At 38.4% G+C, this 23,753-nt stretch overlaps 1 long non-coding RNA gene across 1 annotated transcript in view; it reads right to left on the minus strand.

Moving 5' to 3' along the window:
* The window catches only part of LOC140620394 (uncharacterized), a 36,054-nt gene that overhangs the window by 7,107 nt on the left and 5,194 nt on the right, over positions 1 to 23,753 (minus strand). Inside the window, exon 2 of the long non-coding RNA XR_012020186.1 lies at positions 10,385 to 10,523. This is a non-coding gene — a long non-coding RNA (uncharacterized lncRNA). The remainder of the gene's footprint in view (positions 1 to 10,384; positions 10,524 to 23,753) is intronic.

The following is a 23,753-nucleotide window of genomic DNA, read 5'->3' on the forward strand; positions in this document are numbered from 1 at the left end:
AGTGACAGTGCATGTGGACAGCCTGTTGCCCCCTGGCTGGGGTAAGAATCAGAAGGACACGAAGATGGATCACTTTGCTTGGGGAATGGCCCTGGGTAAGGGCAATTTGTTGCTCTTCCAAATGCCTGAAGAATTCCCATTTTTGTTCAAGACCCATCCCTATTGACTTTTTATAAAATTTTGCTTGATCACATCTTATCTGCAGCCCCAAGGGCACTGTTAGTCTCGATGCAGTGAGATGGGTCCTTGCCCATCCCAATGAACTGAAGTGTATCTGACTATAAACTTAGATCCTTATTTGGACCTTGAGCTCATCTGTGTTTTGCTCATTTGACTATCTCAGAGTGCCTGCTCCAAAGATGTTTGCCATAAATGAATAAATACATGCATGATGTATAATAAATATAGCTCCTCCAAAGCAATATCAGAAATGGCAGTGGAGCCCAACCTGCTATCATAACTAGAGGAGACAAGTGTCTTCCTCAGCAGAAGCCCCATGCATGTGAAGTAGGGCCCATTACCACTTAGGGCTGCTAATCTTTCATCCACCTAGACATTTTATTTTTCTCTGCTTTAGAAAATAAGAGGCAGAAGGTGGAGAAACTGATATTTTTTGATGAAAGAATAACATTATTTAATGGGTTAGCCTGCACAGTTCGTTTTGTTGCTGTAAAGTCTGTCCAAAGTGTGTGTTTCGGTGTTTCTGTCTTAGTAGCTTAGTAAGTGCAATATTCTGAGCAAAATGGAATCTTTCTTTGAAGGTTGAAGCTACTGTAATGCCTTGCAGTCATCATAACATCAAGACCCCTGCCCTGGTTTCTTCTGGAAAATGCATAGGAAATACAGCCAAGTTTTCACTAACCCCAGGGCATGACTGGCACAGTAATTTTTTGAATAAATCTTAAAATAATCTGGTTTCCTTATGACCATAGTTTCTCCCCCCAAGTTATAAGCTATAAAAAATTTGGATGGGTTTATGTTTCTGCTTAATCAAGGTTTACTGTCTGCCTTAAACTTAGTGCCAAGTGACATCCAGTAATCATTCTTTGTTTGGAGCATCCCAGCAGCCGAGAAGTCAAATTCATCACCAAGTGACAGTTTCACTCACATTCCAGAAGAGAGACAATTCATAAACCTCACATTTTTATTTATTTTTCTCTTACCCCCACCAGGGAATCCTCTAGCCTGATGCATCAGGAGATAGGGCATGACCTCCTATACTACTGTAATATTTCTTTAGTTGGTGTGCTTAGTGAGAAGACTCTGGAAAAATGGATATGGAGAGAACAGGATATATAATTCCTCTCTTCCTAGAATATGTCACAGTGGTAAGTGGATGATGAATGCTGATGAGCATCAAATACTTCCTCAATCAAGCCCTGCTTCTGGTGTGTGTGTGTGTGTGTGTGTGTGTGTGTGTGTGTGTGAAAGAGAGAGTGTATGTGTATTACAGCTGCCATCTGCAGTCTCTATTACTAAACCATCAGGATGATCACAAACAATCAAAGAAAAAATTGAAATGACATCAGATGCATTATTTTATCCATCTACAATATTAACTATGTGGTTTAGCAAAATATCCTGGAGCACATTTTGTCTTAATGTATCAGTGTCAATAGCTGCAAAGAATTTCTGAAATCAAAGTCACAGATGTGGACAGGTTTTCAGAAATGAATTATAACAAAATAATTCTCTTGACTGAAGGGTATATAGTAGAAATGGGCTTCATTTGATAATCAATCTTTTTGCTACCATCCAAATCTGAAGACAAAAATACCTGCATCAAACACTTACTTCCTGGGTACTTTGGTCAGGTTGTTAACTCTCCTAGAACCTTGGAAACCTGCCTTAAGTGGTTGTGGGGAGGAAAAAGCTGGAGAGTAAAGGTTAACAGGAGGAGAACACTGGACTTGGTGTCTGACCATCAAGCCTCACTTATTGACTGAGTAACATTGGATAAATTGCCATTGGATAAACTTCTCTGAGTCCCATACCCCCTTTTGATGGCTGTGGATAACAATATGCTCCTCACAGGATTGTTATGAGGAATTAGACAAAGATATTGAAGTAAGATGGTTGGAACACAGTAGGTGCTCCTAGGCTGTAAAGTCTGTTCACACTCTCCTCATAGCCTGAAGAAACTCTTCTTTATATAAGGATCAGATTAAATGACTCAAATCCAATTGCTCAGCTCAATTAAGAAATACTGAGTAATAAAAGTTGTTGTGAAAGTACTGTGTCAATATTAGTTATTATTAATGACAAAGTTTAATAATCAACAGACTGACTCTCCCACTGTAAAATCTCTGAAATTGTAAATCTCCCATTCTAAATCTCTAAGACATATAAGGTAAGTCTCAGGAATTGGCTAATAGGCAGCACTGCCTGGTGCCCAATGTCTGAAAACTTGTTTCATGTATTTTGTTTGGTTTTCAGTTGTTTCAGGTAGGATGATAAATACAATCCGTGTTACCCCATTATGGCTAGAAGTGGAGGCCTGACAGTGGTTTGTAATGAATTAAAGATGCACTTATTAAGAAAATAAAAAGAAGCATAGCTAAAAAGCCAGTATAAAAAATAAAATGGAATATTAAAAATTATTTGATTAACCCAAATGAAAGCAGGAAAGGAAGAATAGAAACAACAAAAATCATATGAACTAATGGAAAACAAGCAAAAAAAAAGGATAGATTAAAACCCAACTATATTAATAATTATAGTAAATGTAAATGGACCAAACATTCCACTTAATGAGACTGGATGAAAGTCAAAACTATGGTGAACATGGAGGTACTCTATCAGACTCTTTTTCAAAGAAGGACTTGCCCAGCTTGTCAGAAGTGGGCCTTCATATTTGCCACATATGCAGAGAACTACTTCACTCAAAGCATGCCCTTCCCAATGTGTTCCACATCTAATTACTGATTGAGGCAGAGGCATAAAGACCTGGCCCCTTCAGCCCAGTGTGGGAACTTTAACAAGCCATGTTATGCATCAGAGCTCCCTATCGGGTAGGCTGAAGCTCTGTCAAGGCTCAGTACAGTTTGACTTTTCCCTCTGCCCAATCCTGCTCACTCCCCTTCCTTTCTATTCACAGTTGCAGATTCCAACAAATACTCTGCACAGAAAACTCCAGCTCATCACCTACTTTTAGAGATTCCAGCTGATGACAAAGATCTAAAATCAAATGTCTCCAGAAAACAAAGCAAACAGACTAGAGAAAAACTGACAAATTAAAATCAGCTATTTGAAAATATTAATAAGCTTAATAAATTCTGATCAAGACCGATATGGAAAAGAGAGAAGGAACACCAATCGACAACATTAAGAATGAAAGAGAGGAAATCACTATAGATCCTATAGACATTTAGATTAAATCATAAGGGCATATTAAGAAAAACTTCATGCCAGTAAATTTAATAATTATATAAAATTAGCAAAGTCTTTGAAAAGCACAAATTACCAAAGCTCACTCAAGAAAAAATAGAAACTTTAGTTCTGTAGTCATTAAATAAGTTAAATTCATTACCACAAACCTTCCCATAAAGAAAATTTCAGGCCCCATGACTTAGCTGATGAAATCTGTCAGTTAATAAAGAAGAAAAACAAAATAATAACAATATTACAAAGCTATTTCAGCAAATAGAGGAAGAAGCACATCCTAATTCATATTAAGAGACCATCGTAAGCCTGATATCAAAACCTGGAAAACGTATTAATGTAAAGAAAATTACAGATCAATATTCTCCATGAACTTGGATGCAAAAATCCTTGACAAATTTTTAACAAGTTTATTCTAGCAATATATAAAAATGAAAATACATCATGAAGTGAGGTTTATACCAGGAATAAAAAGGTGATCCAAAATTTAAAAATATCAATCACCTTAATTCACCATATTATTAGAATGAAAGAGAAGCACTATATGATCATTTCAATAGATGTAGAAAAAGCACTCCATAAAATTCAGCACACATTCATGATAAAAATTCTCAGCCATATGGGACCAGAACAGATATTTCTCAACTTGATATGTCTGACATCTTAGTGGTGATATACTGAACACTTTCCCTCTAAGACAGGGAACAAGGCAAAAGTGCCCACTCATCACTTCTGTTCAACACTATTTTCTAGTCAATGAAATAAAGCAGGAAAAAAAAGGTACATAGATTGGAAAGCAAAAGAGAAAACTATCTTTACTTACAGATGACACAATTGCATATATAGAATATCATAAGGAATCTACCAAAATAAGAAAAACCTTTCAAAGTTAACAAGTGAATTTAAGAGGTCACAGGATATATACAAAATTATCAATATGCAAATCAGTATACAAAAATGGTACCATTTCTATGTACTAGCACCAAATAATTGGAAAATTAAATAATAAATTGCATTCACAATGACACTGGAAATCAGTAAACACCCAGGAGTAAATGAACAAATGATATACTTCCACTTGGAAAATTATCTTTAAGATATCCCACAGGTAACAGAAGGGCTCACAGGTTAAGTTGAAACATCAAATTAAAGCCCAAATCACAAAATCTGGGACTTCAGATTTCCAGTTCTGCATGTAAGGAGCTAGGAAAGTGCTCCTCTGTCCTAACGACAAGTAAGAAGCTGGACAGCCTGAAAAGTGAACAATCTGAAAGGCTACAAATTGTATGATTCCAAGTATATGACGTTCTGACAAAGGCAAAACTATGGAGTCGTGAAAACAAAACAAAACAAAACAAAAAACAAAACAGTGGTTGCAAGGGGGTTGGTGCAGGGGAAGGGATGAATAGGTGATACACTGAGGGTTTCTAGTGTAGTGAAAATACTGTATGATACTGTAATGATGGATACATGTCATTATACATTTGTCCAAACCCATAAAATGTAAAATACCAAAAGAGAATCACTGTGTTACCAGAGTTTGGGTGATTATGATGTGTCAGTACAGCTTCTTTAATCGTAACATATGTACACACTGTGGGGGAGACTCGCAAGTGTGGGGGCAGGGAGAGATAAGGGAAATATTTGTATCTTCCCCTCAATTTTGCCATAAACTTAAAACTTCTCTAAGAAATTGTCTCAAATAAAAACAAAAAATAAAAAGCCACAGATCACTTGGTTTATGTAATTAATTAACAACACAAAGCAAAAAAAAAAAAAAAAGCAAGGAAAAAGGTAACTGGGTATTTTAACACACTTTGGAGAGTTTGCAGGCAAATGGAAGGGCCACATTCTGGGCCATGCTATGTTCACTTGTTCTGCCTTATCAGCCTTCTCCACTGATGACATGGTTATAAGAACAAGAAATGAGGTTTGAGCAAGAGGACTCAAACACTGGACCAGTGACACGCCCTTGCTCAATTGAAGAGATGAAGGCACAATAAAACCTGGCCATCAGTGTAGTGTGCTATTAGCTTGTCAAACAGGCATAGGGTCTGTTTTTTTTGAGGTCACCATGGATGTCACTGATGGTGGTGAATTAAGGCCTTTCGAATATTGAGTGCTCATAAATATTTAGTGTATCCTGAATATTTTGAGCTTCTTTTATATTTACTACTGTATATGCCTCATACATGTTTAATATATGATGAATATTTAGCACCTCCAGTGTATTTAGTGTATTATGAATATGTAGTATTCAGGTGCTGCATGAACATTAGGCATTTTTTACTCTTTCCACCCTTTTTACCTATCTTTAGCACATATATGCGCTACTTTGTAACTATGTATCTTTATCTAACACATTTTATGAATCTTAACATTTTGTGAATTGTCTGTTCTAACAGAGATTTTGCTTGCTAAGTTATCTATACTTAAAATACTTTAAAAGTCTTTGCCAATGTTTTACAAATTACAAGCATTTTCATCTTTTTTAATGGAATTGAACATTTTCAAAATTTAATGTACTGCATGTGTAAGACCACTATCCTGAAATTATAAAATATTGCTGGGAGTAATTTAATCAGGTTTACATAAATGAGGATATATATACTACGTTCATATTTTTGGAAACCTCAATATTGATAAGATATCATATCTCCCCAAATTGGTGCATAGATTTAACAATTTCCATTAAAGAAATTCCAACAGGGGCAACCCTGTTGGCACTCCTCTCACTTCTGAGAGCTTTCTCTGTACCCTTGCTTAATAAAATTCTATTGTTTCTATCAAAAAAAAATTCTAAAAGGCTTTCTTTGGGGGGCAGGAGTAGAAATCTACAGTCTGACTCTAAAATCTATATGGCAATGCAAACTAATTTTGAAAAAGGAAAACAGTTGTAGGATCCAAACTACCTCATTTCAAAACTTAACCGCAAATGAAACAAAACAAAACAAAACTTAACCTAAAGACAGTGGGATACTGGGTACATGTATACAATAGAGTCCAGAAATAGATTCACACATATATGCTCAACTGATTTTCAACAATGATGCCTAAATAATTCAATGTGGAACAAGATAATGTTCCCGTAGTTGGAGCTGGTTTAACTGAATAAAAAAATGCACTGCAACCCATACCTCACACTGTATATAAAATTTAATTTGACATGTATTTGTCCTAGAAGCAGAAGCTAAGAAAGAAAAAAAAATAGGAGAAAATCTTCATGACCTTGGAGTAGACAAGTATTTCTTAGATGCAAAAGACCAATACTAATAGAAAAGAATTCAGATTAGAGTCTATCAGAATTAAAAACTTCTGCTCTTCAAGAACACTGTGAAGACAATGAAAAAGCAAGCCACAGACTAGGGGAAAATATTCACAATATGTATATCTGACAAATGTCTTGTCAGAACTCAATAGTAAGACGATTCTTTTAGCAAATGGATGAAAGTCTTGAACAGATAACATTAAAAAAAATAAAGACTACAAATGTCCAATAAGCAGCAAAAGGATGCCCTACATCAAGTTATCAGAGAAATGTGAATTAAAACCCCAACAAGATACCACTTAACTAAATTAAAAAAACTGACAAAACCAAGTGTTGAGGAAGATACAGAGCAATTAAACCTTTCTCCTGCGGGAGGATATAATCAGGCAACTACTTTGGAAAACCTTGTGCCCATTTCTTACAAAAGTAAAGGTACCACTGTCTATGATCCAAAAATCATACCACTAGATATTTACTCAAGGGAAATGAAAACATATGTCCATGAAAAGACTTGTATTAGCAGTATTATTCCTAACAATGCCAAATTAAAAGAAACCTAAAATACTATCAACAAAATAATTTTTAAACAATGTATGAAAACATAAAGTGCATAAGAGTACACATTATATATGCCTTCTGAAGTCTCTGAATCCTCTTGCAGCCTTCTACTTCTTCATAAAATATATATATTTTTAATTTAATTAATTTATTTACTTAGAGACAGCATGTGAGGGAAGGGGCAGAAACAGAGGGAGAGAAAGAATCTCAGGTAGACTCTACGTGGAGTGTGGAACCCAATGTGGAGCTCCATCCCTGGACCCTGAGATCATGACCTGAGTCACAATCAAGAATTGGACATTTAACCGACTGAGCTACCCAGGCACCCCTCCCTCTGCACACTCTTGATGTGATTGGTAATAATCACTGACCCCACCTTAAATAGGCAGTGGAGAGCAGAGCTTCTCATGATAGGTAGCTGTATTGAATCTTAGGAAGAAGAAAAAGCTTGCTTACTTATCTTTTTTCTACCTCCCAGTGGGGTGAGGGGTTCACATCTTTTTGAGTACAAGGGACCAGCCCTGCTTTAAACATGAGTTGGTATGGATGGAATAGTATTCAGCCATAAAAAGGAATGAAATAGTGATATATACTGTGACATGGATGAATCCTGAAAATATGCTGAAGGAATGAAAGGAGACACATATATGATTCTATTTATTTGAAATGTCCCAAATAGGGACAGCTGGGTGGCTCAGTGGTTGAGCATCTGCCTTTGGCTCAGGTCATGATCCCAGGGTCCCGGGATCAAGTCCCACATTGGGCTTCTTTCATGGAGCCTGCTTCTCCCTCTGCCTATGTCTCTGCCTCTCTTTCTCTCTGTGTCTTTTATGAATAAGTAAATAAAATCTCTAAAAAAAAAATGTCCCAAATAGGCAAATCCATTGAAACAGAAAGTCAGTGGTAGGGACTGTGGGGAGGAGGCCATGGGAACTGACTGCTAACCATATACAGGTTCTTTTTGGGAGTGTTGGAAATGTTCTGTAATTATACTGTGGTGATGATTGCATAGCCTTGTGAATATAGTAGAAATCACTGAATTGTAAGCTTTAAGAGGATGAATTTGATGGTATATGGATTACATCTCAATACAAATCCAGCGGACACATCTCTGTCTTTATCTTTTGGCAGCATTTCACATTCTTAGCAATGCTTTCTTTCTTCATTCACTCTCTTCTATTTTCCCTCTGTGGTATTATATTCTTCTTATTTTACCTCTATTTCTCAGATTGTTCCTTTTTGCTTTCCATTGGGTTACCCACTGCTTACAGAAATACTGGTGGTCCTCAGGGTGCTCTTACAGGCCTTCCTGCTCTCTGAGAGCTTCTCCTCAAGTTCCAAATATCTTTTGTATCATCATTGATTAGCTTATCTATATGTTTCCACCCACATTGCTGTCCTGAGCTTCATACCTGATGCCCAATATCCCATACTTGGCTATGCCATAGGCTACCTATCTTAATAAATGCCACACAATGTATATACCTTTGCTTCAAACCAAACTTGCCAGTCCTCTTGTTTGTCCTTATCTTGAAATTCCAGGAATGGTTCTTGGGAAATGGACTCCTCTCCAGATGGTGTCCTAGAGAGGTTGTTGGCCTTCAGCAGAACTCCATGAAAGTTGATGAGGGCTCAGCTCCTGTGGCATTTGGTCCTGGGAGAGTGTCCAGGTGGTGGTGGATGGGGAGTGGAAGCCCCTGGTCCACTGTGTTACGCACTGACAGCTACAAGCCCTGGACCTCACTACCTGCTAATTTTAGGAGAGATCCTGAAGAGTCACAACAAAATAACTGAATGAAAAATAATCTGGGATAATCAGAAAAATAATTTCATTTCCATAACAGATAAATACCTCATTTTGAGCTCTTTGAGAATAAATACAAAGAAGGGGAAAATTGGCCAAAGAGTGGAACTGCTTAATTCAATTTCCCTCTTATTGTTCATGGACATGGTTCATGGATTTCCAAACGAACCTCAGAAAAAAAGTAAGTTGTTTTGTTAGGGAGATATCTCATCCTGGGCCGTTAATCATTTCAAGGCGACAAAGCAAAACCACATCTGTCTAAACATAAAAGGAGTTAGAGAGACCGCAACTACAGAAATAAAACTACTAGTGGTTATAATGACGGTATAAAGGAACTGTAGAAACCCATCTGGTCTAGAAGGGAAATGAAGAACAACTCAGGACACACATGGGAAGCTTACAAAATACACAAGAACTGGAAACAAGGGAGCCTGAGACAGTTATGAAAATTATCAGGCGTAGAGCTCAAAGAAATAAAAAATGAATATTGTGAAAACTGTCTCAATAAGGAGTTTTCAAATCATGAACATAATACAGATAAAAGATAGCATGTCTTCACCAAATTGGTTTTTCAAAGGCTCATTTCAGATTATAAAGAAATACTAGAGCAATGAAATGGTTACTTTGCATTTGTTTTAGAAAGGGGAAAGAGAGAATTAAGATTTACTTCAGATCAAAAAGTCAATGTTCCCAGGAGCTATGGAAACAGAACTAAACTGGGCTTGGAGATAATAAAGCAATTGATGCTAAAAGAAATGCACTGTCCTGTTTCCATTTTCTTCTGACTGGGGGTTTTAGACCAAGAATTGGTAAGCGAGTTAGGGACAGGGCTGAATTTGGAACTCCACATCAAGTGATGAATTTTCGTCCTGGCCTTGTCACTGAAGGGGTCCTTGATCTTGGCTAAATCCTTTCAGCTCTGTGTCTCCTTGTTTTAAATCTACACATTGAGATTTGTTTGCTTATTCCATAAGCATTTACGAAGCCCACCTTATGTGCTAGGGCCGCGTGGGCTTGCATATCCTTATAGCTATGTCTTCAGCGAAAGACACTTCTGGTATGAGAGATGTTCTTAGCTCACACCCTTCACTTAAAAGATTTCCTGAGATCAGGAAAGTGAAATAAGCCGGCTAAGATCTGTTAGTTAGGAACAGAGCCCCATGAGGACCCTGGCCTCACTGACTCCACTTCATGAGACGTAGGAAGTTCCAATCAATGTGAAGTTACTGTGAATGGAACGAAAGCTCCTGTACTTTATATGGTAAAAAAAAATAATAATAAAAAAAATTTAAAAAAATTGCACTAACCAGTTATTTTTGGCTTTAAAAAGTGTAATAAAACTTCAATGTCTTCTATCATTCTGAAATACAAACCTGTTAAAGGAGATTGGATGCTTTAATAAAACTAGTTAATGTTTGCTGAGCGTTTGCTGAAATCATTCATCCTGTGTGGAGGAGGGTGTCAGTTCTGTGTTCCATGGAAAGTGCTGTCTTCTGCGGTCCAGTATCAGCACTGAAAGAAAACAGAGACTTGGTGAGTGAAGGAACGTGTCGTAGTCATGGGACGGCCCCCTGAGGGTGTCTGTGTTGCCCACTGTGTTAACTGCTAGGTCCAGGAAAGGTGTGGAGGACCAGAATGGGGTTTCTATAATTCCAGAACAGTTTCAGAAGGTAGTGGCAGTTTATGCATGGAGAGATTGGCCGAGGAGCAGAATTGGGAAGAAAAAGGAGCCTGGGAGGTAGGGGTAGGGATGGATGCTGAAGAGATTGTGGAAGGGGATGAGCTGGAGGGCCCCTAGACATGCTGGCACCGAAACTCAGCCTCCCCACTTACTATGGTCTGGGCAGGATCCCAGCACTTCCCTTCCACCCACAGCCTTCGGGCCCTTTGTGACTGCCTTTTCCCTTTCAAAGCTGCCAAATTCTAGCGGAATTAATACAAATTGTAATACACATGATAATATAAAATGATATGAGAGGAAATAATATTTGGAGTATTGAAATACATATAAATATATAATACACATAGTATAGTTTAATAAATATAATGGCCACCATTTGTTGAATGCTTGCCATGTGGAAGGTGCTATAAAATATTTTCCAAATCCCTATAAAATATGACCTCATCTTCAGAACTCAGCTAAGGCCATGGAGTCAGGGGTGGCAAGCCAGGATTTGAGCCTAGTCTGTCGGAATCCTAAGCTTAGAGCTCTTACCTCCTACTCCTCCTCTTTTTGGTCAAGGGCACATGGGGGGTCGCACATCAGTCCCCTCCCAGCCCAGGAGAGACTATGCCTCGGGCCTGCTGTAAGCGTGGAGCAAAAAAGCAATGTCAGATAAAGCCTGGAAAGATATTAGAATCAGCATCAGGCATTTAATAGAGAGATTCTCAATCTGTCTTTTTGAAGGTTTGAATGTCTGCACGTGGGGGACCCTGGAGATCAGCATGCTTGGGGGGTCCTGGCAGGCTCCAAACTACACCCACACCCACCACCCCTTCCAGCGAGCACCCCTGATGCTCCAGGCTGCCTGCTGCCCCAACCATCTCTGTGCCTTCAGAGGTAAGCACCAGGGATAAATGGTATTGAAGGAATATTGTGGTGTCACTGGGATCCAGGAGACTCTGGCTCTAGGGACGGTCTGCTTTCCAATACTCACTATGACCCTTCCCGTAGCCTCCAGTATCTCCCAGTTGGAGGAAGAGGTGGAGTCAGCAGACCCGGAACCATCATTTCAGCATAGTAAGGTAAGAATATCAACTCTGTGGTCAATGGCTTGACTGTCTGCTCTGTGATCTTGAACTTAGCTTAACCCCTCTCAGCCTTGATTTTGTCATCAGTAAAACGAGAATAGTGATTTCTACCTCATAATATTATTGTGACGATTAACTGAATCTTGCCAGTCTGGTGTTTTCTTGCTCAACATCCACTTAAATTGCTCAAGCAGGAGGCTGAGGCCTTACCCTCAGCTCTTTCCTCCTCTGCACAAACCCCATTCCTAATCCCGTCCCTATGTGTCTCAATGATGCTTGCTTATCTCCAAGCCCAGGACTACTCCTGCCCTCCCCCCTCCCCCAACTCATGGTCTACTTTGCAGCCACAGCGGTCTTTCAAAAATACAATTCTGAATAAGCCTTTTTACAATGCTTTAGTGGCTTCTCACTTCTCTTGAAATGAAGCCTGCAACTTGGCAGGTCTTCATGCTCTCTGCGGCTTCATTTCAAGCCTCTTAAAACCTGAAGCTTGGACACTTGCTCAGATGTAGCAGAGCCCTGCCTCTGTCTTGAGCTAAATTCCATGAGCTTTAACAAGACAAGGTTGTTTTTCTCCTACTTCCCGGTAATGACAGATTTTTTTTTTAAACTGTCATGTGTGTTTTTTTTTTTCCAACATAGACAATTGGAAAATAATTTAATGCAGTTGAATCCCTTCTCCTCCATTTATTTATTTATTTATTTATTTATTTATTTATTTATTTATTTATCTATCTATCTATCTATCTATTTATTTATTTATTTATTTATTTATTTATTTATTTTAAAGACCTCCCCCTTTTAAATGGCTCCTAGATTTTGACTCTTTATTAATAAGAAAGACTTTTCCAACTTTGAGATAATGAAAGTAATTTCCCAGGGCTTCTTCTTACTTGCTTATAAATGTTGCATTGTTGTTTTTTAATGTGGAAATCTTTCAGACTCTTGGAATTTACTTCCGAATAAAGAGGAAGTTAGCGATCTAACTTATTTTTTTTCCCAGTGGCTACTTGCTGATGCAGATGTCCATCTTGTGCCCACTAATATGCAAAGCCACCCTTGCTCCTAACTAAAATCTCCTCTGTAAGTGGATTTATTTCTGGACTCTCTCTTCCCTTCCAGTCTCCCTATCTATCCGTGCAGCAGTGCTGTTCTGTTAATTATGGTAGCTTTGCAAATATGGAACTCTTCGGAGGGCTGCATTGCCCTATTGTTCTTGTTTTTAGAAGAATTTTCTGTATGATTTTTGTATGTTTCGTCTGCAGTTCTTCCTTAAAACTTAACTTTACAGCAATAACACACACATGAACACACTGAACACACTGACAACTTCACTTTTAGCTTCTGGACACTCACGGGCTGCCTTTCAGCTACAACTGCTTGCAGGTAGAAAAGATGCTGTGTCTGCACTGTCTGGTGCAGAGCTCAGGGCAATTGACCAAGGAAGGAGGATGAAGAGAAGAAGATACAATTGCTGGAGAGTCAAGAATATTAGAGTTGGAAGGGCTTCTAGAGATAAACTTCTCATTGATAGATGAAGAGATGGAGATGGAAATGTTTGGCATCTATGTGCCTTGGCTAAGATCACACAGTTCTTTGGTGGAAAAATCAGGATGAGAGCCCCAGTCTGCTGTCTGTGATTGGAATCTTCTTTTTGATGCACAGGGTTTTTGTTTTTAAAATAAAAATGTGGGAGACTTCAGTTGCTTCTAGTCCCTCCCCTTTAAATTGTCCACAAAAGGTACATATTAAAGAAAATATGCCAGATCTGAAAACTGTTAGACTTGTCTTCATTAAAAGCCTATTCAGTAAGGTAGCAAGGGTTGAAGCATGAAAATGGGATTCTAGAATTTTTTTTGGCTTTACTTGAATTAGTAACTTGTGCATTTTATGAGAACTGTACACATCTCTACCTATGTTTTTTATTTTTTCCCATTGATAAAATATCCTAAACCATCTGGAGAGAGCTGGAGCTTGGCTTCATTTCTGTTTAGCAGAAATTATGCTTTGGGCTGTGAGGGAGGAGAACTAAATGTCTCTGGAGTAATCATTTCCCTAGCCAATGATGGCTAGGTCTAGAGATAACTTTATATTTTTCTCTACAGTGATGGAGCAGAAGTTTGAAAGTGGACCCCTCTGAGAGGTTGCTCGGGGAGCAAAGCCTCCCAAATGCATTCTCACTTTACAGAAAAAAATTGAATGATATTTTCAGATGGCTAAGAGCAGACAGATACTCTAAATTAAAATTGAAGAAGAATAACTGAGTGTGCAGCTCAGAGCTTGTGTTTATCTTCCAGGGTTGAATTTGAATTAAAAAAATTTAATCTCTGCATTTCATGCTTATTACTTGGGTGATATATCTCTGTGTTAATTATTTTCTATTTATGTGAAGGGAGATTTAAAATGTGCTAAAATGTAAACCAAATGCAAACAGCTTTTCTTCATTTGAGCCAATTTTTTTTATGTCCCATTTTCCAATAATACATCTTATTTTGGGAAGAAGTTGAGCTATGTGGCCAGAGTTAAGTATATTGGATATTAACTGTCTGTGAGTTGCACGTGGCTATTTATAAAATGTTCTATTTTTGCCACCCATTTCCACATTCTCTTGTCTCTTATTCTATGTCCTTCTTTTCCTAAAATGTTAGCAATGGCTCCTCAGCTAATTTTCAAGTCCTTTTTTTTTTTCTTTTGGTTAAGTTTCCTTTTTCATATTTGATATCATCCAGGGATTTTTAAATAAAATGTTATTCACTCTGCCCAACCCTTAATTTTATACTTTGGTTTTTTTGTTTTTTGTTTTTTTGGTGTTTGTGTGTGTTTATTGTGTGTGTTTTAAAGATTTTATTTATTTATTCATGGGAAACAGAGAGAGAGGCAGTGACATAGGAAGAGGGAGAAGCAGGCTCCCTGCGGGAAGCCCAATGCGGGGACTCGATCTCAGGGCTCCAGGATCATGACTTGAGCCAAAGGCAGATGCTCTACCACTGAACCACACAGGTGCTCTTATACTTTGTTTTCATCCTTCCTTCAGCTTAGTGGAATGTCATGCAACCTCTCTTCTTTGCTTACCTGAGACCCAGGTTGAGCTGAGGCCTCCAGAGGGGTGTCTGAAGGCCTCTCCCTGAGCTGGTGAGCCATAAGGATAATCATTCTTTCTGCTTTTCTTCCAGCCCAGGCCTAACTGTTAAACCAGACTCCTTAGAGTAGCTTCTTTCACCAGACCTGAATCCATTTTTACTTTTATTTATTTACTTATTATTTTTTAAAAAATATTTTATCTGTTTATTTGAGACAGAGACAGAGAGCACGTGGGATGGGGGTGGCAGAGGGCCATGGAGAGGTAGACTTCCTGCTAAGAGCAGGGAGCCCAACATGGGGCTCAGTCCCAGGACCCCAAGATCATGACCTCAGCCAAAGGCAGATGCTCAACTGATTGAGCCACCCAGGCAACCTTTGAATCCATTTTTAAATCACTGATTTCAGATGAACATGATGTTCTTAGAGATTACAAAACGCAGTCTCCCCATTTTATGGACATGGAAACTGAAGCTCAGGCATGATAAATACTTGCAAAAGCATACTTGAGTATTGATAGAGTAGAATAATTTAATCTATAGATTTTTACTCCATGTTCATGACAGATTTAGAAGATATAAGTGGAAAGTAAGATAACAGATCCTACAAACTAAATAATAGTGAAACTCATGAACCTTTATTCATCCTTATGATAACCTATATATTAGTTTGCTGTGGCTGTTGTAACAAAATGCTGGGGACCGGGTGACTTAAACAACAGAGATCTTTTTTTCTCATAGTCTTAGAGGACAGGTTCAAGATCAAGGTGTTGGCAGGATTGGTTTCTCCTGAGGATTTTCTCCTTGACTTGTGGATTTCAGCTTTCTTGCTATATCGTCACACAGCTTTTCATCAGTGTGCTCATCTCCCATGTCCCGCAGTGTGTACAAATTTCCTCTTTTTATATAAAAACACCAGTTAAATTGGATTAGGGCTCACCTTAATGGCCTCATGGTAAATTAGTCACTTTTTAAAAGACCCTACCTCTGAATACAACCACATTCTGAGGTATTGGGAATTAGGACTTCAACATATGGATTTTTTTGAGACATAAATCAGCCCATGACACCCTGTTAGGTCAAGATTATCAATAGCCCCGTTAACTGATGATGAAAGAATGACACAAAAATGTTAAGTAACCTGCCCAAGGTTGCACAGCAAATAAATGGTGAAGCTGGGTTTTGACACAATATGGATTCCTGAGAATGCTGTTCAGTGCTCAGAATCCTTAGAAAATGTTCCATAAGTGCATTATTATAATGTTAAGAATCTTTCCCTGGACAATTGGTGCTACATAAAGATAGTTTTCTACTAAAGACAGTTTTTGTTCATTTGCCATGACTTTTTCCTAGCTCCTTTAGTTCTTCTTTACCATGTGTAAGAAGGTCAGGGTCTTTGTCACCCAAGGAGTGTAAAAACACGTCCGTGTCACCTTTGACTGCATGAAGAGGAATGGAAATGTACAGGAAATCTTCAAAGCAGATAAGAAATTTTCGTCAAACACCTAATCTTAGATCATCCATAACTAATTACATTTGAGATCAAGAGTATGAATAAGTAATTTTAATTCCAAAATTACCACTGAGGATACTTGACTATACCTTCATTCTGTAGAAGTTTCCTATAGCCTATTATCATAAGAAATGGAAATGGTCCTATAACAGTCCTATATTCTGGAGAAAATTTCCCAAGGAATTCATTAACAGAACCGAAGAAGAGTTGAATCTCTATTAAGGGATGATTTTCTGTGTGAGAAAGCTGAAGATTCACCATCATTCCTGGTCGTCCTGTCAAAACCCTTCTTAATTGTAACTTTGACACATCAGTGACAAAAATAGCTGTCCTCTCTTCTTTAGATCTTCTACCAGAAAAATGACCCACCTGGGCCTTGCTATTATAAAATTTTCATGGTTGCTGTCGGCTGAGTAAGTCCCTACAACACAATGTTCATAAAAGTGCTGAAGAAGGAGTCAAAGTCTTTGCCATCTTAAGGGAGGTCCAGAATTTCACCTTCATTTAACACTTGTAATTGAAACAAGGTGAAAAAATGTACCCAAATATATGCAACCACAGGAAATTTTATAATCCTAAAATAAAAGTAGGATCCTAAAATAAGAATTTTTCAGCCTTCAATTTCCAAATCTCTCAGGGTATAAATAAGAAAATGCATTTGTAAATGCATTAAGGTTTTAAACCCTCCACTTCTCAACTTTAATGGTTAACTGCAGTATTACAAAAGAAAATGTAAGATGTAAGCCTGTACTGTGTGAAAGCTGTCAATGACAGAGAAATATATGCACAATTTCCTCATTAGTAATGGAATTTCTAAAATAAAGCAGAGTATAAATACATGTCTCCATTTTAATGATTAAAGTCTAGAAAAATTATTGTCTCTCTTCCATTGTTTTCAGTGTTTGGCTTCTGGTTCTCTGAATGAAATCTAGATGCTTCCCAACAGACCCTGTACAATCATAAGGATAGTCAGGTCAAATTTCTAATTTGTAAAAAAAATTCTGACCCAGAAATTTAAACCCAGAGTGTCTAAATCATGCAGCTCCTGCTAGATGCTGATGGAAACACTAAAATCTGGGAATCCGAGCTCCCTTGCCATCCTTCTGTCCACACCTATCTTTATGAGAAGATAGTAATGGAAAGTGGTACAGAAACACCTTTCCTGGCATAGAGAACTTTATTGTCTTTTAACCTTAGAGAAATTATGATGCCTGTCTTAAGGACAGTTTCATCTGAGGTAATGGTTTCATCTCTAGGTGATAGCCCAATATATTCAGCCCAAATATATTCATTCTTCCCTTGTTCTTAAAATCACATTCACGAAGATATTTACAATTCTAAAACCAGGTGCAGCTTTTATGTCTTGCACAATAATTAGTATGAGAAGCAATCTGAAAAATCCCAAAGCATGCAGGTTTTACTGCAGCTGCAAACTTGTAAATATAGTGGGTGAATACTTAAACACAATTGCAGCTGATTAGTAAGAAATGCCAGCACACTTCTTTCTAAAAAGGATTTGAAGAGCAAATACCTGCCCATGTAGAAACTTCTACAGAAAATAAGAGACATTTATGACGTTATTAAAATGGTGCCTTTGATGATAAAATAATGATAGGTAGACTAGATCTCAGCCTATGTATTTCTTATTAGTTCTATTTCTCTGAAGAACCCAGACTAATATACCTCAGTACTCAAATACCTCAGAATGTGAACCTTTTTGGAATTAGAGTGGTTGCAGATATAATTGGTTAAGATGAGGTGGATCCTAATGACTAGTGTCCTGATAAGAAGGGGGAGTTTGGAAACATGCACACAAGGGGAAAAAAAACATGAAAAGATGAAGACAGAAATGACACTTCTCATGCCACGGAATGCCAGAAATTGCCAGCAAAGACTAGCTGGGAAGACACAGGGAACAGAATTTCTCCCTCACAGCCCCAAGGAGGCAATCCTTGGATTTGGGACTTCTAGCTTCCAGAACTGTGAGACAACATAGTTCTGGTGTTTAAACCACTTGGTTTGTGGTCCTTTAGTATGGCAGCCCTAGAAAACTGAGTGAGGAGGGGAACTGGCCTGGAGGAAGGACCCTCCATGGCATAGGGGGTGCCTTGAAAGGTTGTTGGTGGGAAGGGGTGGTCACTTTTCAAAATGCAATTTTTCCCCCATGATCAATAATAGGACTGCCAGTTATATTTTATCCAAATGCCAAGGTTCTCTATCTTTAAGGAGAGGCTGGCTGATTTCAATCAAAGTCTGATCTGTGATATATTTTTGGCTATTGTTTACTTTTCTATTGCTGTTGAGAATCTAAAAATTTCCTCACATTGTCTGCACTAATTAGAGTAAAGGTCAAACCAGTTAATTCTTTATTAAAACTATTATTGCAGACTTAATATGTACAACATTTTATTTCAAGTACTATGAAAAATGCGAAGTTCAAGAGAATACAATTGCTGCCTTCAAATTAGTCTATAATGAAAAATATGGACTAAGAATCAATAATTATAAAGCAAATTTTAAATTGATAAGAGTTCTAGGTGAAATTTCATTTCCAATAATGGTAGGCTAGGTTATTCAGACTAATCCTTCTTCTGTTAATAATAAATTATACTTCATACAGTATTTTAAAAATAATATCTTAACAGCACTGGAGAGGGGACTAAGTACTCGGCCAAATCTAATCTTCAACAAGGAAGACATCCCTTTAATTCCTCCCTTTATCCCCAAGCTTCAGGGGGGGCTGGTTCATAGCACATGATCTAATCAGAACCATGGGGAAATATTGTATTTGGAAGGGTTGGAATACTATTTTTTGGATTATCCTGGAACCATGAACTGTGATGTAGGACCACTATTTAGCACCTATAAGAGGAGAACATCCTAGAATGGTTCATGAAAGACATGAATCTGGAGCTTCTCCACATCCAAGGGAGAAAAGGAAGACATAAGCAAAGCCAACTCATGCAGAGCTCAAGGATCATGAGACAAGTGTGACATGTGTGTCTGGAGACTGGGGGGGTCATTGGTAACATTTGGGAGCGCCTTCTCAGGGGTCACGTGAGTGACAATCTGACTGCAAAGGCTCAGAAATACATTGGAGGAAAAAAAAAAACAAACAAAATAACTTTCTTTATGTTGGAGAAGGGAGGATTGGCAAAGGCAAGGGTGCCACCCATTAGGCAGGGTGACCAGAATTAAGGGAGTGAAAGTTGAAAGGAATTTTTTAAAGAAGAAGACAGACTAAAGAAATTCTGTATAGATAGGAGAGAGATCGGAGATGTGAAATGGAGTTATTCAATGGAGAAGATTCTGGAAGTAGCAAAAGGAAATGAGACTGAAAGGGAAGGTTGGGAAGAGGAAGGAAAAGAAGTAAGAGGAAGAACAAAAGAGAGCTGCTTCTTATTTGACGGCAGGAATGAGAGGGCAAAGATGGAACAAAGAGTGGTGAGTGGGCCCTTCGTGCTCATTAAACTGAAGGAAGACCTGATAGAAATGAATATGATGGAAGTATTACCTAAGGGACTAAGTATGTGCACTGTCAATTCTCAGCCAGTGCAAAATGAAATATTTTTAGAGGAGGAAGAGAAGGGATGAACTGTTACTTAGAGCTCCACTGTTTTTGACAATGGTACAGAGGGCTCTTGCGGAGCTTTGGGGAGCTGAAAGGACTGATTCACCTTTTCTCAGGTCTCTCCTCACTTGCCTAAACACCGGAGTAGGCAGCCTTGGTATTCCTTTTTCCAAGGTGAGTATTTTTGTAGGCAAGAAACATGCTTAAGCTTCTTGAAATTCTATTGTGCACTCTTTGGGAGTTACTTAAAACACACTTTCTTTAAATGGCGGCCATTGGCTACATGTCCTTTCCCAGTTCACTGGAACTTTCATTAAATATACCATCAGAACTAACTAGGTCCTTCGTCCTGATTGGAGTCTCAAAGGGAAGTGCCGACTCCATAGGTGAATGCAGGCCAACCCTAGCGGATCAGTTTGGGTGCTGGGAGAGGATGCTGTGACCCTAATTTTTTCAAAATTCAGTTCAGCAATGTAAGTACTCCTCATAATGCAAGATGCACAGTCAAGGAAGAGCTCCTTTTTTGCTGAGACAAGTGACACCATCCGTGTGCCACCTTCTGTGACACATGCTGTTTTTAGAAACACATTAGGGTGTGAGCTCTGGGGGATGTTTCTATCTACATCTAAGGCAATGTTAATGTTTGTAACTGATCATCTAGCTGTGCAGTAAGTTTTTATTTATATTCATGGTTTTCAAACTGTGCTGGGAGAAGCTTCTTAGGAAGCTACAGTGAGGAGAGGGTGAGGAAGGAGCTGAGGAAGGGGCTCTGCTGTTTCATACGGAGGTTTTTGGCATCTGCATAGACCTTTATTTAAACAAAGGTTCTAAGGGGGAAAAAAGGAAAGAAAACCACTATTTTAAATCAACCAAAGACTATTACCAAGTACATTATTAGCAATTAAGCAAGCAGATTTTTTTTTTAAGGGAAGCTATTATTCTGGTCTTTAAATAAGAACTATATTGGGTGATAACTTAAGAATGTTAATGTCATTAAAAGTAAACTGTATTTTTTGCAGTTTAAAATCTTAGTGAACCGGGATCCCTGGGTGGCGCAGCGGTTTGGCGCTTGCCTTTGGCCCAGGGCGCGATCCTGGAGACCCGGGATCGAATCCCGCGTCGGGCTCTCGGTGCATGGAGCCTGCTTCTCCCTCTGCCTGTGTCTCTGCCTCTCTCTCTCACTGCATGCCTATCATAAATAAATAAAAAAAATTTAAAAAAAAAATAAAATAAAATCTTAGTGAACCCTCCAAAGCTGTACCTTTTCCAGCTGTTAAAATTGTACTCATCTCTTAAAGATATTTCTTACCTCTAAGGCCTTGCACAAACACAGCACTTCCAATGGCACATCTTGGATCCCCTGCTCATCATTAATTCCTCCCTCCCCAGTCTTTCTGTTGCCTTTGTGAGCATCTGTAATTCTACTACAGATCCCAGTACACACCTTGCCTTAGATTTACTTGTGTGCCAGGCTTGTCTTTTCTGCAAGACTTAGCCTCTGGAGGGTTCTCATTCATCTTCATATTCCCCATTGAACCTGTCTAGGCGTGGAGACTTGTAGCAAAGAAACCCTAAATAAATGTTTGTTTCCCTGAATTCTCAGCAGTCATATTTTTTTCCTAACAAGACAAGGTAGTTGAGCAAATATTCATCATAATGGAAATGAAATTGCTGCCCATAATAATGAAAAGTATTTAGGGGAATGTTTTCACCTATTTGGAGATGTCGTGGATGACAAAAATCACTGCGGTAAAACCAGGACAAAATCCTATTTAGGCCTAACCTCTTTTGACTATTCTCTTTCTGGTAACTGCAAAAGTATCTAGCATGACAGCTGCCGGGTTACCTCAGGTAGAGTTCACCTAATCAAGGGACTCGGGGCTTTGAAATGTCTTCATCATTGTGAGTCATTGTTGACCAGGTGCTTCTTGTCCTATCTGTGTAACTCAGGTGATCTTTGAGGTCCCTTCTAATTCTAGATTTTATGGATATCTGCATTTTATACCTCTCATCTCTTCATCTCTTAAAAAAGATTTTAATTTTAACTAAACTAATCTCTACACCCAACATAGGGCTTGAATTCACAACCCTGAGATCAAGAGTCACATGCTCTGAGCCAGCGAGGTACCCTCATTTTGATTTAAGAAGAAAGTTTTTGAAATTGTTTGAATAGCTGAGCTAGGGGATCAAAGTACAATATATTTGCATAAAATTTTCTTTACTTAAATACATCACAGACAGATCATTGGTCAATGATGAGAAATCCTTGGGTTGACTTTATTTTCCTTTGGTCATGGAACCTGGGTACCATGTATCAATGGTTTACTGGATAGGGAAAGACTCTTGGAAGCACTGGTATACTGAATGTTTCAGGCCACATTCTAATGCCTGGAACCTATGAATATCTTACTTAGTATGGCAACAAAGACTTTGCAGATGTAATTAAGTTAAGGATTTTGAGATAGAGAGATTATCTGGGGTTATCCAAATGGACCCAATGTAATCAGAATGGTCTTTATAAGAGGAAGACAGGAGACCAAAGTGGGTAGTAGGAAATATGATGATGGGACCAGAGGTTGGGCTGATGCAATAAAGTCATGAGCCGAGGAGTACAGACAGCCTCCAGAAGCAGGAAGAGACAAGGTATAGATTCTTCTCTGGAGCCTCCAGAATGAACCAGCACTGCCCACACCTTGACTTTAGCCTTGTGAGACTCATTTCAGGGTCCTGACCTCAAGAACTGTAGGAGATTAAATTTGTATTGTTTGAAGGCACCAGGTTTGAGGTAACTTGTTATGGTAGCTATAGGAATTATGTATACTGATTTGAAAGTCTGTTGTGCTGTTGTACCATGTATATATCCACATATATAATTATAGTGACATTCCTTGTCACTTTTCCCTGAAGTAAGCTCACAGACCAAAGCCTAGGAAAATGGAAACATATAAATACAATAAGTTTAGTTTTTCTTCAAGGACCAGAAAAGCACTGGAAGTGAGACATGTTGGTAAGTGTAAAAAATACCTCAAAACCTATGTATACATATATATCCTTGTCTATATCCCTTCCTTCCATTAGGCTTCCTCTATCTTCGATAGGAATGTTCCAGTTGCTTTTGGAGAATGGGTGCTAATTAGAGGCTTTCCTCCTGAAGTCATATAAAACTCTTGGTAAAATTGTTGATGTCATCACAGGATTAGCGGGGGCAGTTCAACATTTTCACAAGAAAGTGTGTTTTATTCAGACTATTTTCATTACAAAAAAACATCATAGATTCATCCAACTTAGTTTGTGGAATTAGACATTTTTTGTAAGTGGAAGTGGATTGTTAAGTATGACAAGTATAAATTGTTTTTCACAATGCTGGGATGAAAGAAATTAATATTTTTTAGTTTTTCTAAGTCACATAAATTTGACTTGGTCCCCACTTGGCTGGAGTTGGTAGGAAATTTACAACTAGTCATGGTTGAGTTCTTCTCTCTTCCCCAGAGTTCTAAGAATCTGGGAAAGAGTCCCAAGAACACAGGCTCCAGTGTGCATCACTGTCTCTGCTTGCACCATACTGGCATCCCATTGCTCAAAGTAGTCATATGGGTGGGCCAAGAATCAAGTGAAAAGAGTGTATCACATAAGTCCATAAACACTGAGAGGTGGGATTCTTTGGGTGGGGGTCACTCTGCAAACATGCAGCACAGACTGACCTAGATCATCCACTTACACCAGGTCACTACAGGTTAAATTTCACTACCATGCATTTTTTAGCATTTGGTGCCTATTGTCTCTATGTTCTATTAGACTGAGTGCCTGAGGTAGAAACCATATAGGTATGG

The sequence above is a fragment of the Canis lupus genome, chromosome 28 (genome assembly GCF_048164855.1).
Source record: "Canis lupus baileyi chromosome 28, mCanLup2.hap1, whole genome shotgun sequence".
In the NCBI taxonomy this organism is placed as follows: Eukaryota; Metazoa; Chordata; class Mammalia; order Carnivora; family Canidae; genus Canis; species Canis lupus.